The sequence below is a fragment of the Canis lupus genome, chromosome 38 (genome assembly GCF_048164855.1).
Source record: "Canis lupus baileyi chromosome 38, mCanLup2.hap1, whole genome shotgun sequence".
NCBI classification, from domain to species: Eukaryota; Metazoa; Chordata; class Mammalia; order Carnivora; family Canidae; genus Canis; species Canis lupus.
In genome coordinates this window covers 25,468,033-25,486,162 of record NC_132875.1, presented here as the reverse complement: position 1 = coordinate 25,486,162, position 18,130 = coordinate 25,468,033, and positions in this window count along the sequence as shown.

Genomic DNA, 18,130 nt, shown 5'->3' with positions numbered 1-18,130 from the left:
CGATTCTTTTTGATTCATGTCGATTCGATTCGATTCTTTTGTTTCGATTCGAATCTTTTCAATTCGAATCTTTTCGTTACATGGAATTCGATTCTTTTCGATTTGATTCTTTATGATTTTTTTCAACTGGATTCAATTCGATTCTTTTTTTTATGATAGTCACAGAGAGAGTGAGAGAGGCAGAGACACTGGCAGAGGGAGAAGCAGGCTCCATGCACCGGGAGCCCGATGTGGGATTCGATCCCGGGTCTCCAGGATCGCGCCCTGGGCCAAAGGCAGGCGCTAAAGCGCTGCGCCACCCAGGGATCCCTCAATTCGATTCTTTTTTATTCGAAGCTATTCGATTCTTTTTGATTCGATTTGATTCTATTCGATTTTTTTCGATTTGATTCGATTAGTTCCTTTTTGATTCAATTCAATTCATTTCTTTTGATTCAATTCGATTCGATTCTTTTGGATTCGATTCGATTCTTTTGGATTCGATTCTTTTGGATTCGAATCGAGTAGATTCTTTTCATTTCGATCGGATTCATTTCAATTCGATTCTTTTCGATTCGAATGTTTTCGAATCAATTCGATACTTTTTGATTCGATTCGATTCTTTTCGTGTCGATTTGATTCTTTTCGATTCGATTCTTTTCTATTTGAATCGATTCGATTCTTTTCATTTCGATTCGATTTGATTCAATTCGATTCTTTTCGATCAATTCAATTTGATTGTTTTCGATTTGATTCGATTCGATTCTTTTCGATTCTATTCAATTCGATTAGTTTCCATTCGATGATGCAATTGGATTCTTTTCGATTCGAGTCGATACGATTCGATTCTTTTTGATTAGATACAATTCGATTCTTTTCGATTCGATTCGATTCTTTTCGATTCGATTCGACTCGATTTCATTCTTTTTGATTCGATTCGACTAGAATTTAATCGACTGATTCAATTTGATTCTTTTCTTTTCGGTTCGATTCTTTTCTATTCGATTTTTTTCTATTCAATTCGAGTCTTTTCAATTCGAATCTTTGCGATTCGATTCGATTTGATATTTTTAATTCGATTCGAGTCTTTTCGATTCGATTCGATTCTTTTCAATTCGATTCTTTTCGATTCGAGTCTTTTTGATTCGATTCATTTCGATTCGATTCGATTCTTTTCAATTCGATTTGATGCTTTTCCATTTGATCTGATTTGTTTCATTTCGATTCTTTTCGATTCAATTCGATTCTTTTCGATTCCATTAAATTTGATTCGATTCTTTTCGATTCGATTAGATTCTTTTCGATTTGATTCCATTCAGTTCGATTCTTTTCGATTCGATTGGATTCTTTTCGATTTGATTCAATTCTTTCGATTCGATTTGATTTGATTCTTTTCGATTCGATTCAATACGATTCTTTTCATTTCGATTCTAATCGATTCTCTTCGATTCAATTCGTTTCGATTCGTTTCGATTCTATTCGAATTTTTTCGATTCTATTCTATTCGATTCATTTTGAATCATTTCGATTTGATTCTGTTCGAGTGGTTTCTATTAGATTCTTTTCGATTTGATTCAATTCGATTCGAGTCTTTTTGATTCGAGTCTTTTCGACTCGATTCAATTCAATACGATTCTTTTAGATTCGATTCGATTCGATTGTTTTCGTTTCGATTCGACTTTTTTTGATTCGATTCTTTTCGATTCGATTGTTTTCAATTCGATGGATTCGATTCTTTTCAATTCTATGCTATTCAAAGCGATTCTTTTGTATTTGATTCGATTCGATTGTTTTCTTTTTGATTCGGTTCGATTCGTTTCTTTTCGATTCGATTCAATTCTTTTCGATTCGATTCTTTTCGATTCGATTTGATTCTTTTCGATTCGATTCTATTCTTTTCTATTCCATTCGAATCGATTCGTTTTGATTGAATTCGATTCTTTTCGATTCGATTCAATTAGATTCTTTTCGATTGGATTCAATTTGTTTCGATTCGAATCCATTTGATTCTTTTCGATTGGATTCCATTCGATTCTTTTCGATTTGATTCAATTCGATTCTATTCATTTCGATTATTTTCGTTGAGATTAGATTCTTTTCGATTTGATTTTTTTCGGTTCGAGTCGATTCATTTCGCTTATTTTGGTTAGGATCAATTCAATTCGATTCTTTTTGATTTGATTTGATTCTATTCGATTTCTTTCGATTCTATTCTATTGTATTCTTTTCGATTCGATTCCATTCAATCCGATTCTTTTCGATTCGATTCGATTGTTTTAGATTTGATTCCATTCTTTCGATTCTCTTTGATATGATTCTTTTCGATTCGATTTGATACGATACTTTTTATTTTGATTCGAATCGATTCTCTTCGGTTCGATTCGTTTTGATTCTTTTCGATTCAATTCTATTCGAATTTTTTCGATTTGATTCGATTCGATTCTTTTAGATTCTACTTGATTTGTTTCTTTTCGATTCGTTTTGATTCGATTCTTTTTGATTCATGTCGATTCGATTCGATTCTTTTGTTTCGATTCGAATCTTTTCAATTCGAATCTTTTCGTTACATGGAATTCGATTCTTTTCGATTTGATTCTTTATGATTTTTTTCAACTGGATTCAATTCGATTCTTTTTTTTATGATAGTCACAGAGAGAGTGAGAGAGGCAGAGACACTGGCAGAGGGAGAAGCAGGCTCCATGCACCGGGAGCCCGATGTGGGATTCGATCCCGGGTCTCCAGGATCGCGCCCTGGGCCAAAGGCAGGCGCTAAAGCGCTGCGCCACCCAGGGATCCCTCAATTCGATTCTTTTTTATTCGAAGCTATTCGATTCTTTTTGATTCGATTTGATTCTATTCGATTTTTTTCGATTTGATTCGATTAGTTCCTTTTTGATTCAATTCAATTCATTTCTTTTGATTCAATTCGATTCGATTCTTTTGGATTCGATTCGATTCTTTTGGATTCGATTCTTTTGGATTCGAATCGAGTAGATTCTTTTCATTTCGATCGGATTCATTTCAATTCGATTCTTTTCGATTCGAATGTTTTCGAATCAATTCGATACTTTTTGATTCGATTCGATTCTTTTCGTGTCGATTTGATTCTTTTCGATTCGATTCTTTTCTATTTGAATCGATTCGATTCTTTTCATTTCGATTCGATTTGATTCAATTCGATTCTTTTCGATCAATTCAATTTGATTGTTTTCGATTTGATTCGATTCGATTCTTTTCGATTCTATTCAATTCGATTAGTTTCCATTCGATGATGCAATTGGATTCTTTTCGATTCGAGTCGATACGATTCGATTCTTTTTGATTAGATACAATTCGATTCTTTTCGATTCGATTCGATTCTTTTCGATTCGATTCGACTCGATTTCATTCTTTTTGATTCGATTCGACTAGAATTTAATCGACTGATTCAATTTGATTCTTTTCTTTTCGGTTCGATTCTTTTCTATTCGATTTTTTTCTATTCAATTCGAGTCTTTTCAATTCGAATCTTTGCGATTCGATTCGATTTGATATTTTTAATTCGATTCGAGTCTTTTCGATTCGATTCGATTCTTTTCAATTCGATTCTTTTCGATTCGAGTCTTTTTGATTCGATTGATTTCGATTCGATTCGATTCTTTTCAATTCGATTTGATGCTTTTCCATTTGATCTGATTTGTTTCATTTCGATTCTTTTCGATTCAATTCGATTCTTTTCGATTCCATTAAATTTGATTCGATTCTTTTCGATTCGATTAGATTCTTTTCGATTTGATTCCATTCAGTTCGATTCTTTTCGATTCGATTGGATTCTTTTCGATTTGATTCAATTCTTTCGATTCGATTTGATTTGATTCTTTTCGATTCGATTCAATACGATTCTTTTCATTTCGATTCTAATCGATTCTCTTCGATTCAATTCGTTTCGATTCGTTTCGATTCTATTCGAATTTTTTCGATTCTATTCTATTCGATTCATTTTGAATCATTTCGATTTGATTCTGTTCGAGTGGTTTCTATTAGATTCTTTTCGATTTGATTCAATTCGATTCGAGTCTTTTTGATTCGAGTCTTTTCGACTCGATTCAATTCAATACGATTCTTTTAGATTCGATTCGATTCGATTGTTTTCGTTTCGATTCGACTTTTTTTGATTCGATTCTTTTCGATTCGATTGTTTTCAATTCGATGGATTCGATTCTTTTCAATTCTATGCTATTCAAAGCGATTCTTTTGTATTTGATTCGATTCGATTGTTTTCTTTTTGATTCGGTTCGATTCGTTTCTTTTCGATTCGATTCAATTCTTTTCGATTCGATTCTTTTCGATTCGATTTGATTCTTTTCGATTCGATTCTATTCTTTTCTATTCCATTCGAATCGATTCGTTTTGATTGAATTCGATTCTTTTCGATTCGATTCAATTAGATTCTTTTCGATTGGATTCAATTTGTTTCGATTCGAATCCATTTGATTCTTTTCGATTGGATTCCATTCGATTCTTTTCGATTTGATTCAATTCGATTCTATTCATTTCGATTATTTTCGTTGAGATTAGATTCTTTTCGATTTGATTTTTTTCGGTTCGAGTCGATTCATTTCGCTTATTTTGGTTAGGATCAATTCAATTCGATTCTTTTTGATTTGATTTGATTCTATTCGATTTCTTTCGATTCTATTCTATTGTATTCTTTTCGATTCGATTCCATTCAATCCGATTCTTTTCGATTCGATTCGATTGTTTTAGATTTGATTCCATTCTTTCGATTCTCTTTGATATGATTCTTTTCGATTCGATTTGATACGATACTTTTTATTTTGATTCGAATCGATTCTCTTCGGTTCGATTCGTTTTGATTCTTTTCGATTCAATTCTATTCGAATTTTTTCGATTTGATTCGATTCGATTCTTTTAGATTCTACTTGATTTGTTTCTTTTCGATTCGTTTTGATTCGATTCTTTTTGATTCATGTCGATTCGATTCGATTCTTTTGTTTCGATTCGAATCTTTTCAATTCGAATCTTTTCGTTACATGGAATTCGATTCTTTTCGATTTGATTCTTTATGATTTTTTTCAACTGGATTCAATTCGATTCTTTTTTTTATGATAGTCACAGAGAGAGTGAGAGAGGCAGAGACACTGGCAGAGGGAGAAGCAGGCTCCATGCACCGGGAGCCCGATGTGGGATTCGATCCCGGGTCTCCAGGATCGCGCCCTGGGCCAAAGGCAGGCGCTAAACCGCTGCGCCACCCAGGGATCCCTCAATTCGATTCTTTTTTATTCGAAGCTATTCGATTCTTTTTGATTCGATTTGATTCTATTCGATTTTTTTTCGATTTGATTCGATTAGTTCCTTTTTGATTCAATTCAATTCATTTCTTTTGATTCAATTCGATTCGATTCTTTTGGATTCGATTCGATTCTTTTGGATTCGATTCTTTTGGATTCGAATCGAGTAGATTCTTTTCATTTCGATCGGATTCATTTCAATTCGATTCTTTTCGATTCGAATGTTTTCGAATCAATTCGATACTTTTTGATTCGATTCGATTCTTTTCGTGTCGATTTGATTCTTTTCGATTCGATTCTTTTCTATTTGAATCGATTCGATTCTTTTCATTTCGATTCGATTTGATTCAATTCGATTCTTTTCGATCAATTCAATTTGATTGTTTTCGATTTGATTCGATTCGATTCTTTTCGATTCTATTCAATTCGATTAGTTTCCATTCGATGATGCAATTGGATTCTTTTCGATTCGAGTCGATACGATTCGATTCTTTTTGATTAGATACAATTCGATTCTTTTCGATTCGATTCGATTCTTTTCGATTCGATTCGACTCGATTTCATTCTTTTTGATTCGATTCGACTAGAATTTAATCGACTGATTCAATTTGATTCTTTTCTTTTCGGTTCGATTCTTTTCTATTCGATTTTTTTCTATTCAATTCGAGTCTTTTCAATTCGAATCTTTGCGATTCGATTCGATTTGATATTTTTAATTCGATTCGAGTCTTTTCGATTCGATTCGATTCTTTTCAATTCGATTCTTTTCGATTCGAGTCTTTTTGATTCGATTCATTTCGATTCGATTCGATTCTTTTCAATTCGATTTGATGCTTTTCCATTTGATCTGATTTGTTTCATTTCGATTCTTTTCGATTCAATTCGATTCTTTTCGATTCCATTAAATTTGATTCGATTCTTTTCGATTCGATTAGATTCTTTTCGATTTGATTCCATTCAGTTCGATTCTTTTCGATTCGATTGGATTCTTTTCGATTTGATTCAATTCTTTCGATTCGATTTGATTTGATTCTTTTCGATTCGATTCAATACGATTCTTTTCATTTCGATTCTAATCGATTCTCTTCGATTCAATTCGTTTCGATTCGTTTCGATTCTATTCGAATTTTTTCGATTCTATTCTATTCGATTCATTTTGAATCATTTCGATTTGATTCTGTTCGAGTGGTTTCTATTAGATTCTTTTCGATTTGATTCAATTCGATTCGAGTCTTTTTGATTCGAGTCTTTTCGACTCGATTCAATTCAATACGATTCTTTTAGATTCGATTCGATTCGATTGTTTTCGTTTCGATTCGACTTTTTTTGATTCGATTCTTTTCGATTCGATTGTTTTCAATTCGATTGATTCGATTCTTTTCAATTCTATGCTATTCAAAGCGATTCTTTTGTATTTGATTCGATTCGATTGTTTTCTTTTTGATTCGGTTCGATTCGTTTCTTTTCGATTCGATTCAATTCTTTTCGATTCGATTCTTTTCGATTCGATTTGATTCTTTTCGATTCGATTCTATTCTTTTCTATTCCATTCGAATCGATTCGTTTTGATTGAATTCGATTCTTTTCGATTCGATTCAATTAGATTCTTTTCGATTGGATTCAATTTGTTTCGATTCGAATCCATTTGATTCTTTTCGATTGGATTCCATTCGATTCTTTTCGATTTGATTCAATTCGATTCCATTCATTTCGATTATTTTCGTTGAGATTAGATTCTTTTCGATTTGATTTTTTTCGGTTCGAGTCGATTCATTTCGCTTATTTTGGTTAGGATCAATTCAATTCGATTCTTTTTGATTTGATTTGATTCTATTCGATTTCTTTCGATTCTATTCTATTGTATTCTTTTCGATTCGATTCCATTCAATCCGATTCTTTTCGATTCGATTCGATTGTTTTAGATTTGATTCCATTCTTTCGATTCTCTTTGATATGATTCTTTTCGATTCGATTTGATACGATACTTTTTATTTTGATTCGAATCGATTCTCTTCGGTTCGATTCGTTTTGATTCTTTTCGATTCAATTCTATTCGAATTTTTTCGATTTGATTCGATTCGATTCTTTTAGATTCTACTTGATTTGTTTCTTTTCGATTCGTTTTGATTCGATTCTTTTTGATTCATGTCGATTCGATTCGATTCTTTTGTTTCGATTCGAATCTTTTCAATTCGAATCTTTTCGTTACATGGAATTCGATTCTTTTCGATTTGATTCTTTATGATTTTTTTCAACTGGATTCAATTCGATTCTTTTTTTTATGATAGTCACAGAGAGAGTGAGAGAGGCAGAGACACTGGCAGAGGGAGAAGCAGGCTCCATGCACCGGGAGCCCGATGTGGGATTCGATCCCGGGTCTCCAGGATCGCGCCCTGGGCCAAAGGCAGGCGCTAAACCGCTGCGCCACCCAGGGATCCCTCAATTCGATTCTTTTTTATTCGAAGCTATTCGATTCTTTTTGATTCGATTTGATTCTATTCGATTTTTTTTCGATTTGATTCGATTAGTTCCTTTTTGATTCAATTCAATTCATTTCTTTTGATTCAATTCGATTCGATTCTTTTGGATTCGATTCGATTCTTTTGGATTCGATTCTTTTGGATTCGAATCGAGTAGATTCTTTTCATTTCGATCGGATTCATTTCAATTCGATTCTTTTCGATTCGAATGTTTTCGAATCAATTCGATACTTTTTGATTCGATTCGATTCTTTTCGTGTCGATTTGATTCTTTTCGATTCGATTCTTTTCTATTTGAATCGATTCGATTCTTTTCATTTCGATTCGATTTGATTCAATTCGATTCTTTTCGATCAATTCAATTTGATTGTTTTCGATTTGATTCGATTCGATTCTTTTCGATTCTATTCAATTCGATTAGTTTCCATTCGATGATGCAATTGGATTCTTTTCGATTCGAGTCGATACGATTCGATTCTTTTTGATTAGATACAATTCGATTCTTTTCGATTCGATTCGATTCTTTTCGATTCGATTCGACTCGATTTCATTCTTTTTGATTCGATTCGACTAGAATTTAATCGACTGATTCAATTTGATTCTTTTCTTTTCGGTTCGATTCTTTTCTATTCGATTTTTTTCTATTCAATTCGAGTCTTTTCAATTCGAATCTTTGCGATTCGATTCGATTTGATATTTTTAATTCGATTCGAGTCTTTTCGATTCGATTCGATTCTTTTCAATTCGATTCTTTTCGATTCGAGTCTTTTTGATTCGATTCATTTCGATTCGATTCGATTCTTTTCAATTCGATTTGATGCTTTTCCATTTGATCTGATTTGTTTCATTTCGATTCTTTTCGATTCAATTCGATTCTTTTCGATTCCATTAAATTTGATTCGATTCTTTTCGATTCGATTAGATTCTTTTCGATTTGATTCCATTCAGTTCGATTCTTTTCGATTCGATTGGATTCTTTTCGATTTGATTCAATTCTTTCGATTCGATTTGATTTGATTCTTTTCGATTCGATTCAATACGATTCTTTTCATTTCGATTCTAATCGATTCTCTTCGATTCAATTCGTTTCGATTCGTTTCGATTCTATTCGAATTTTTTCGATTCTATTCTATTCGATTCATTTTGAATCATTTCGATTTGATTCTGTTCGAGTGGTTTCTATTAGATTCTTTTCGATTTGATTCAATTCGATTCGAGTCTTTTTGATTCGAGTCTTTTCGACTCGATTCAATTCAATACGATTCTTTTAGATTCGATTCGATTCGATTGTTTTCGTTTCGATTCGACTTTTTTTGATTCGATTCTTTTCGATTCGATTGTTTTCAATTCGATTGATTCGATTCTTTTCAATTCTATGCTATTCAAAGCGATTCTTTTGTATTTGATTCGATTCGATTGTTTTCTTTTTGATTCGGTTCGATTCGTTTCTTTTCGATTCGATTCAATTCTTTTCGATTCGATTCTTTTCGATTCGATTTGATTCTTTTCGATTCGATTCTATTCTTTTCTATTCCATTCGAATCGATTCGTTTTGATTGAATTCGATTCTTTTCGATTCGATTCAATTAGATTCTTTTCGATTGGATTCAATTTGTTTCGATTCGAATCCATTTGATTCTTTTCGATTGGATTCCATTCGATTCTTTTCGATTTGATTCAATTCGATTCTATTCATTTCGATTATTTTCGTTGAGATTAGATTCTTTTCGATTTGATTTTTTTCGGTTCGAGTCGATTCATTTCGCTTATTTTGGTTAGGATCAATTCAATTCGATTCTTTTTGATTTGATTTGATTCTATTCGATTTCTTTCGATTCTATTCTATTGTATTCTTTTCGATTCGATTCCATTCAATCCGATTCTTTTCGATTCGATTCGATTGTTTTAGATTTGATTCCATTCTTTCGATTCTCTTTGATATGATTCTTTTCGATTCGATTTGATACGATACTTTTTATTTTGATTCGAATCGATTCTCTTCGGTTCGATTCGTTTTGATTCTTTTCGATTCAATTCTATTCGAATTTTTTCGATTTGATTCGATTCGATTCTTTTAGATTCTACTTGATTTGTTTCTTTTCGATTCGTTTTGATTCGATTCTTTTTGATTCATGTCGATTCGATTCGATTCTTTTGTTTCGATTCGAATCTTTTCAATTCGAATCTTTTCGTTACATGGAATTCGATTCTTTTCGATTTGATTCTTTATGATTTTTTTCAACTGGATTCAATTCGATTCTTTTTTTTTATGATAGTCACAGAGAGAGTGAGAGAGGCAGAGACACTGGCAGAGGGAGAAGCAGGCTCCATGCACCGGGAGCCCGATGTGGGATTCGATCCCGGGTCTCCAGGATCGCGCCCTGGGCCAAAGGCAGGCGCTAAACCGCTGCGCCACCCAGGGATCCCTCAATTCGATTCTTTTTTATTCGAAGCTATTCGATTCTTTTTGATTCGATTTGATTCTATTCGATTTTTTTTCGATTTGATTCGATTAGTTCCTTTTTGATTCAATTCAATTCATTTCTTTTGATTCAATTCGATTCGATTCTTTTGGATTCGATTCGATTCTTTTGGATTCGATTCTTTTGGATTCGAATCGAGTAGATTCTTTTCATTTCGATCGGATTCATTTCAATTCGATTCTTTTCGATTCGAATGTTTTCGAATCAATTCGATACTTTTTGATTCGATTCGATTCTTTTCGTGTCGATTTGATTCTTTTCGATTCGATTCTTTTCTATTTGAATCGATTCGATTCTTTTCATTTCGATTCGATTTGATTCAATTCGATTCTTTTCGATCAATTCAATTTGATTGTTTTCGATTTGATTCGATTCGATTCTTTTCGATTCTATTCAATTCGATTAGTTTCCATTCGATGATGCAATTGGATTCTTTTCGATTCGAGTCGATACGATTCGATTCTTTTTGATTAGATACAATTCGATTCTTTTCGATTCGATTCGATTCTTTTCGATTCGATTCGACTCGATTTCATTCTTTTTGATTCGATTCGACTAGAATTTAATCGACTGATTCAATTTGATTCTTTTCTTTTCGGTTCGATTCTTTTCTATTCGATTTTTTTCTATTCAATTCGAGTCTTTTCAATTCGAATCTTTGCGATTCGATTCGATTTGATATTTTTAATTCGATTCGAGTCTTTTCGATTCGATTCGATTCTTTTCAATTCGATTCTTTTCGATTCGAGTCTTTTTGATTCGATTGATTTCGATTCGATTCGATTCTTTTCAATTCGATTTGATGCTTTTCCATTTGATCTGATTTGTTTCATTTCGATTCTTTTCGATTCAATTCGATTCTTTTCGATTCCATTAAATTTGATTCGATTCTTTTCGATTCGATTAGATTCTTTTCGATTTGATTCCATTCAGTTCGATTCTTTTCGATTCGATTGGATTCTTTTCGATTTGATCCAATTCTTTCGATTCGATTTGATTTGATTCTTTTCGATTCGATTCAATACGATTCTTTTCATTTCGATTCTAATCGATTCTCTTCGATTCAATTCGTTTCGATTCGTTTCGATTCTATTCGAATTTTTTCGATTCTATTCTATTCGATTCATTTTGAATCATTTCGATTTGATTCTGTTCGAGTGGTTTCTATTAGATTCTTTTCGATTTGATTCAATTCGATTCGAGTCTTTTTGATTCGAGTCTTTTCGACTCGATTCAATTCAATACGATTCTTTTAGATTCGATTCGATTCGATTGTTTTCGTTTCGATTCGACTTTTTTTGATTCGATTCTTTTCGATTCGATTGTTTTCAATTCGATTGATTCGATTCTTTTCAATTCTATGCTATTCAAAGCGATTCTTTTGTATTTGATTCGATTCGATTGTTTTCTTTTTGATTCGGTTCGATTCGTTTCTTTTCGATTCGATTCAATTCTTTTCGATTCGATTCTTTTCGATTCGATTTGATTCTTTTCGATTCGATTCTATTCTTTTCTATTCCATTCGAATCGATTCGTTTTGATTGAATTCGATTCTTTTCGATTCGATTCAATTAGATTCTTTTCGATTGGATTCAATTTGTTTCGATTCGAATCCATTTGATTCTTTTCGATTGGATTCCATTCGATTCTTTTCGATTTGATTCAATTCGATTCTATTCATTTCGATTATTTTCGTTGAGATTAGATTCTTTTCGATTTGATTTTTTTCGGTTCGAGTCGATTCATTTCGCTTATTTTGGTTAGGATCAATTCAATTCGATTCTTTTTGATTTGATTTGATTCTATTCGATTTCTTTCGATTCTATTCTATTGTATTCTTTTCGATTCGATTCCATTCAATCCGATTCTTTTCGATTCGATTCGATTGTTTTAGATTTGATTCCATTCTTTCGATTCTCTTTGATATGATTCTTTTCGATTCGATTTGATACGATACTTTTTATTTTGATTCGAATCGATTCTCTTCGGTTCGATTCGTTTTGATTCTTTTCGATTCAATTCTATTCGAATTTTTTCGATTTGATTCGATTCGATTCTTTTAGATTCTACTTGATTTGTTTCTTTTCGATTCGTTTTGATTCGATTCTTTTTGATTCATGTCGATTCGATTCGATTCTTTTGTTTCGATTCGAATCTTTTCAATTCGAATCTTTTCGTTACATGGAATTCGATTCTTTTCGATTTGATTCTTTATGATTTTTTTCAACTGGATTCAATTCGATTCTTTTTTTTATGATAGTCACAGAGAGAGTGAGAGAGGCAGAGACACTGGCAGAGGGAGAAGCAGGCTCCATGCACCGGGAGCCCGATGTGGGATTCGATCCCGGGTCTCCAGGATCGCGCCCTGGGCCAAAGGCAGGCGCTAAACCGCTGCGCCACCCAGGGATCCCTCAATTCGATTCTTTTTTATTCGAAGCTATTCGATTCTTTTTGATTCGATTTGATTCTATTCGATTTTTTTTCGATTTGATTCGATTAGTTCCTTTTTGATTCAATTCAATTCATTTCTTTTGATTCAATTCGATTCGATTCTTTTGGATTCGATTCGATTCTTTTGGATTCGATTCTTTTGGATTCGAATCGAGTAGATTCTTTTCATTTCGATCGGATTCATTTCAATTCGATTCTTTTCGATTCGAATGTTTTCGAATCAATTCGATACTTTTTGATTCGATTCGATTCTTTTCGTGTCGATTTGATTCTTTTCGATTCGATTCTTTTCTATTTGAATCGATTCGATTCTTTTCATTTCGATTCGATTTGATTCAATTCGATTCTTTTCGATCAATTCAATTTGATTGTTTTCGATTTGATTCGATTCGATTCTTTTCGATTCTATTCAATTCGATTAGTTTCCATTCGATGATGCAATTGGATTCTTTTCGATTCGAGTCGATACGATTCGATTCTTTTTGATTAGATACAATTCGATTCTTTTCGATTCGATTCGATTCTTTTCGATTCGATTCGACTCGATTTCATTCTTTTTGATTCGATTCGACTAGAATTTAATCGACTGATTCAATTTGATTCTTTTCTTTTCGGTTCGATTCTTTTCTATTCGATTTTTTTCTATTCAATTCGAGTCTTTTCAATTCGAATCTTTGCGATTCGATTCGATTTGATATTTTTAATTCGATTCGAGTCTTTTCGATTCGATTCGATTCTTTTCAATTCGATTCTTTTCGATTCGAGTCTTTTTGATTCGATTCATTTCGATTCGATTCGATTCTTTTCAATTCGATTTGATGCTTTTCCATTTGATCTGATTTGTTTCATTTCGATTCTTTTCGATTCAATTCGATTCTTTTCGATTCCATTAAATTTGATTCGATTCTTTTCGATTCGATTAGATTCTTTTCGATTTGATTCCATTCAGTTCGATTCTTTTCGATTCGATTGGATTCTTTTCGATTTGATTCAATTCTTTCGATTCGATTTGATTTGATTCTTTTCGATTCGATTCAATACGATTCTTTTCATTTCGATTCTAATCGATTCTCTTCGATTCAATTCGTTTCGATTCGTTTCGATTCTATTCGAATTTTTTCGATTCTATTCTATTCGATTCATTTTGAATCATTTCGATTTGATTCTGTTCGAGTGGTTTCTATTAGATTCTTTTCGATTTGATTCAATTCGATTCGAGTCTTTTTGATTCGAGTCTTTTCGACTCGATTCAATTCAATACGATTCTTTTAGATTCGATTCGATTCGATTGTTTTCGTTTCGATTCGACTTTTTTTGATTCGATTCTTTTCGATTCGATTGTTTTCAATTCGATTGATTCGATTCTTTTCAATTCTATGCTATTCAAAGCGATTCTTTTGTATTTGATTCGATTCGATTGTTTTCTTTTTGATTCGGTTCGATTCGTTTCTTTTCGATTCGATTCAATTCTTTTCGATTCGATTCTTTTCGATTCGATTTGATTCTTTTCGATTCGATTCTATTCTTTTCTATTCCATTCGAATCGATTCGTTTTGATTGAATTCGATTCTTTTCGATTCGATTCAATTAGATTCTTTTCGATTGGATTCAATTTGTTTCGATTCGAATCCATTTGATTCTTTTCGATTGGATTCCATTCGATTCTTTTCGATTTGATTCAATTCGATTCTATTCATTTCGATTATTTTCGTTGAGATTAGATTCTTTTCGATTTGATTTTTTTCGGTTCGAGTCGATTCATTTCGCTTATTTTGGTTAGGATCAATTCAATTCGATTCTTTTTGATTTGATTTGATTCTATTCGATTTCTTTCGATTCTATTCTATTGTATTCTTTTCGATTCGATTCCATTCAATCCGATTCTTTTCGATTCGATTCGATTGTTTTAGATTTGATTCCATTCTTTCGATTCTCTTTGATATGATTCTTTTCGATTCGATTTGATACGATACTTTTTATTTTGATTCGAATCGATTCTCTTCGGTTCGATTCGTTTTGATTCTTTTCGATTCAATTCTATTCGAATTTTTTCGATTTGATTCGATTCGATTCTTTTAGATTCTACTTGATTTGTTTCTTTTCGATTCGTTTTGATTCGATTCTTTTTGATTCATGTCGATTCGATTCGATTCTTTTGTTTCGATTCGAATCTTTTCAATTCGAATCTTTTCGTTACATGGAATTCGATTCTTTTCGATTTGATTCTTTATGATTTTTTTCAACTGGATTCAATTCGATTCTTTTTTTTATGATAGTCACAGAGAGAGTGAGAGAGGCAGAGACACTGGCAGAGGGAGAAGCAGGCTCCATGCACCGGGAGCCCGATGTGGGATTCGATCCCGGGTCTCCAGGATCGCGCCCTGGGCCAAAGGCAGGCGCTAAACCGCTGCGCCACCCAGGGATCCCTCAATTCGATTCTTTTTTATTCGAAGCTATTCGATTCTTTTTGATTCGATTTGATTCTATTCGATTTTTTTTCGATTTGATTCGATTAGTTCCTTTTTGATTCAATTCAATTCATTTCTTTTGATTCAATTCGATTCGATTCTTTTGGATTCGATTCGATTCTTTTGGATTCGATTCTTTTGGATTCGAATCGAGTAGATTCTTTTCATTTCGATCGGATTCATTTCAATTCGATTCTTTTCGATTCGAATGTTTTCGAATCAATTCGATACTTTTTGATTCGATTCGATTCTTTTCGTGTCGATTTGATTCTTTTCGATTCGATTCTTTTCTATTTGAATCGATTCGATTCTTTTCATTTCGATTCGATTTGATTCAATTCGATTCTTTTCGATCAATTCAATTTGATTGTTTTCGATTTGATTCGATTCGATTCTTTTCGATTCTATTCAATTCGATTAGTTTCCATTCGATGATGCAATTGGATTCTTTTCGATTCGAGTCGATACGATTCGATTCTTTTTGATTAGATACAATTCGATTCTTTTCGATTCGATTCGATTCTTTTCGATTCGATTCGACTCGATTTCATTCTTTTTGATTCGATTCGACTAGAATTTAATCGACTGATTCAATTTGATTCTTTTCTTTTCGGTTCGATTCTTTTCTATTCGATTTTTTTCTATTCAATTCGAGTCTTTTCAATTCGAATCTTTGCGATTCGATTCGATTTGATATTTTTAATTCGATTCGAGTCTTTTCGATTCGATTCGATTCTTTTCAATTCGATTCTTTTCGATTCGAGTCTTTTTGATTCGATTCATTTCGATTCGATTCGATTCTTTTCAATTCGATTTGATGCTTTTCCATTTGATCTGATTTGTTTCATTTCGATTCTTTTCGATTCAATTCGATTCTTTTCGATTCCATTAAATTTGATTCGATTCTTTTCGATTCGATTAGATTCTTTTCGATTTGATTCCATTCAGTTCGATTCTTTTCGATTCGATTGGATTCTTTTCGATTTGATCCAATTCTTTCGATTCGATTTGATTTGATTCTTTTCGATTCGATTCAATACGATTCTTTTCATTTCGATTCTAATCGATTCTCTTCGATTCAATTCGTTTCGATTCGTTTCGATTCTATTCGAATTTTTTCGATTCTATTCTATTCGATTCATTTTGAATCATTTCGATTTGATTCTGTTCGAGTGGTTTCTATTAGATTCTTTTCGATTTGATTCAATTCGATTCGAGTCTTTTTGATTCGAGTCTTTTCGACTCGATTCAATTCAATACGATTCTTTTAGATTCGATTCGATTCGATTGTTTTCGTTTCGATTCGACTTTTTTTGATTCGATTCTTTTCGATTCGATTGTTTTCAATTTGATTGATTCGATTCTTTTCAATTCTATGCTATTCAAAGCGATTCTTTTGTATTTGATTCGATTCGATTGTTTTCTTTTTGATTCGGTTCGATTCGTTTCTTTTCGATTCGATTCAATTCTTTTCGATTCGATTCTTTTCGATTCGATTTGATTCTTTTCGATTCGATTCTATTCTTTTCTATTCCATTCGAATCGATTCGTTTTGATTGAATTCGATTCTTTTCGATTCGATTCAATTAGATTCTTTTCGATTGGATTCAATTTGTTTCGATTCGAATCCATTTGATTCTTTTCGATTGGATTCCATTCGATTCTTTTCGATTTGATTCAATTCGATTCTATTCATTTCGATTATTTTCGTTGAGATTAGATTCTTTTCGATTTGATTTTTTTCGGTTCGAGTCGATTCATTTCGCTTATTTTGGTTAGGATCAATTCAATTCGATTCTTTTTGATTTGATTTGATTCTATTCGATTTCTTTCGATTCTATTCTATTGTATTCTTTTCGATTCGATTCCATTCAATCCGATTCTTTTCGATTCGATTCGATTGTTTTAGATTTGATTCCATTCTTTCGATTCTCTTTGATATGATTCTTTTCGATTCGATTTGATACGATACTTTTTATTTTGATTCGAATCGATTCTCTTCGGTTCGATTCGTTTTGATTCTTTTCGATTCAATTCTATTCGAATTTTTTCGATTTGATTCGATTCGATTCTTTTAGATTCTACTTGATTTGTTTCTTTTCGATTCGTTTTGATTCGATTCTTTTTGATTCATGTCGATTCGATTCGATTCTTTTGTTTCGATTCGAATCTTTTCAATTCGAATCTTTTCGTTACATGGAATTCGATTCTTTTCGATTTGATTCTTTATGATTTTTTTCAACTGGATTCAATTCGATTCTTTTTTTTTATGATAGTCACAGAGAGAGTGAGAGAGGCAGAGACACTGGCAGAGGGAGAAGCAGGCTCCATGCACCGGGAGCCCGATGTGGGATTCGATCCCGGGTCTCCAGGATCGCGCCCTGGGCCAAAGGCAGGCGCTAAACCGCTGCGCCACCCAGGGATCCCTCAATTCGATTCTTTTTTATTCGAAGCTATTCGATTCTTTTTGATTCGATTTGATTCTATTCGATTTTTTTTCGATTTGATTCGATTAGTTCCTTTTTGATTCAATTCAATTCATTTCTTTTGATTCAATTCGATTCGATTCTTTTGGATTCGATTCGATTCTTTTGGATTCGATTCTTTTGGATTCGAATCGAGTAGATTCTTTTCATTTCGATCGGATTCATTTCAATTCGATTCTTTTCGATTCGAATGTTTTCGAATCAATTCGATACTTTTTGATTCGATTCGATTCTTTTCGTGTCGATTTGATTCTTTTCGATTCGATTCTTTTCTATTTGAATCGATTCGATTCTTTTCATTTCGATTCGATTTGATTCAATTCGATTCTTTTCGATCAATTCAATTTGATTGTTTTCGATTTGATTCGATTCGATTCTTTTCGATTCTATTCAATTCGATTAGTTTCCATTCGATGATGCAATTGGATTCTTTTCGATTCGAGTCGATACGATTCGATTCTTTTTGATTAGATACAATTCGATTCTTTTCGA